At 48.1% G+C, this 1,968-nt stretch overlaps 1 protein-coding gene across 1 annotated transcript in view; it reads right to left on the bottom strand.

Moving 5' to 3' along the window:
- Positions 1–1,968, bottom strand: part of Efhd1 (EF-hand domain family, member D1) — an 80,963-nt gene that overhangs the window by 18,524 nt on the left and 60,471 nt on the right. The gene's annotated exons all lie outside the window — the stretch shown is intronic.

Raw genomic sequence — 1,968 nt, 5'->3', positions numbered from 1 at the left:
TCTCTCAGATTTGCCGGCCTGGGCTGGCTATGAACCTGAGTAACTAGGTTTACAGGAGTGAGCCACCAGGACTCAGCAGGTTCTGTACTCAAGATCATTAGGCCAGGAGAAAAATGACACACTGTGCTTTAGATACTACATCTGAAAAGAACATGGTGGAATGTCAGGCTACGTACCTGTAGCAGCGGGTGAGCAGAGTCTCCTGCCCTCCAAGGGTTCACAGTCCAGACCGGAAGGCAGAAGATAGGGAGGGATACGAGGGGATGCTGCAGGATTGCAGCTGAGAGAGCAGAGGGAGAAATGAGAACCTTGACAAGAGGCTCCTCACCTGGCCTTGTAGACCAAGAGAGCTTCCTCCGAGCTGAGTCAACAATGAGAGGCAGTTTGTCAGTGGGAAGGAGGCCAGAGGCCAGAGGCCAGGCCAAGGAAACAGCATGATGGGGAACACTGCAGGTGTAGCATATTCCAAGAATTGTTATATGTTGCATGGACCTGGGCTGTACAATTCCGAAGGACAGGGAGAAAGGAAGAGGGAGCAAGGTAGAGGCAATGTGTAGTAGCTCACACCTGTAATGCCAGCTACTTGGTAGACAGAGATTGATTGGGAGGATTATGGTTTGAGAATAGCCTGGGCAAAAGGCTAGAGAGACCACATCTTAACTTATAAGCTGAGAGTGGTGGTTTACAACTATAATTCCAGCTACTTGGGAAGTCATAGGTAAAATAATCTTAGTCCTAGGCCAGCCTTAGAAGAAAGGAAGGAAGGAATGTAGGAAGGAAGGAAAGAAGGAAGGGGGAGGGAGGGAGGGAGGGAGGGAGGGAAAAAGGGAGGAAGGAAGGAAGGAATGAAGGAAGTAAAGGAGGGAGGAGGGAGGGAGGGAGAAAAGGAAGGGAGGGAGGGAAAGGAAAGGAAGGAAAAGAAAGAAAGAAAGGAAGGAAGGAAGGAAGAAAGAAAGAAAGAAAAGAGAAACTCAAGACTGTAGAAAAATAAAACAAAAAGAACTGGGAGTATGGCTCAAGTGGTAGAACACCTGCCAAGCAAACTTAAGTCCTGAGTTCAAATCCCATACTGCCAAGAGGGCAGGGGTGGGGAGAATGAGGTAAGCAGAAGCCAGATCCTGAAAGTAGAAAACAAAAATGGAGAAGAAGTTAGGAACAGATATGAATTTTATAATTATTCCAGCCAGGCGCCAGTAGCACTTGTAATCCTAGCTACTCAGGAGGCTAAGATCTGAGGATCGTGGTGCAAAGCCAGCCCAGGCAGAAAAGACCCTCATCTCCAATTAACTATCAAAAAGCCAGAAGTGGAGCTGTAGCTCAAGTGGTAGAACACTAGCCTTGGCAGAAAAGTTCAGGGCCAGCACCCAGGTCCTGAGTTCAAGCCCCAGGATTAGCATACACACACACACACACACACACACACACACACACACACACCACGATTATTCCAGTTGTACCTTGATCAAAGTGACAAAAGAAACCAGTTTGGTCTCTGCAGAGACCTAGGACAGTGAAGGGGCTGAGCTTTGGCCTTGGCCTTGGCGGTGGAGGTGGGGAGAGGACAGCCATGGAGGAAGTAACTTCCTGAGAACATGGTGACTAAGATGGGGAAAGACGTCTTATCTTGCCTGGTCTTGTGGTTACCTCACCCAGGTGGCTCCTTTTTGTCCAAAGTCCTCTAGTGTTAGCATTCTTTGTCATTTGCATTCCAGAATTTCAACTCTCCGAGGCCAGCACTGAGGTGCATGCCTATAGTCCTGGTCCCAGAAGGGACTGGGGCAGTAGGATCCTGAGATCAAGCTAGCCTGGCTTAATTAGTGATTCTGTCTCTCTCAGTAAACAAAAAAGGTTTTAACTCTTACATACGCCTGTTTGTCCAGAGAAACAATTCTCATGTATTTTCCTCTCTCTCTCCTTCAGTAAAACTCCATATACTGGGCTGGGAAGGTGGCTCAGTGGTAGAGCGCT

This window comes from Dipodomys ordii, unplaced genomic scaffold, assembly GCF_000151885.1.
Source record: "Dipodomys ordii isolate 6190 unplaced genomic scaffold, Dord_2.0 Scaffold1, whole genome shotgun sequence".
Taxonomy (NCBI): domain Eukaryota; kingdom Metazoa; phylum Chordata; class Mammalia; order Rodentia; family Heteromyidae; genus Dipodomys; species Dipodomys ordii.
Note: the sequence above shows the minus strand (reverse complement) of the source record. Positions and strands in the feature narration are given on the sequence as shown.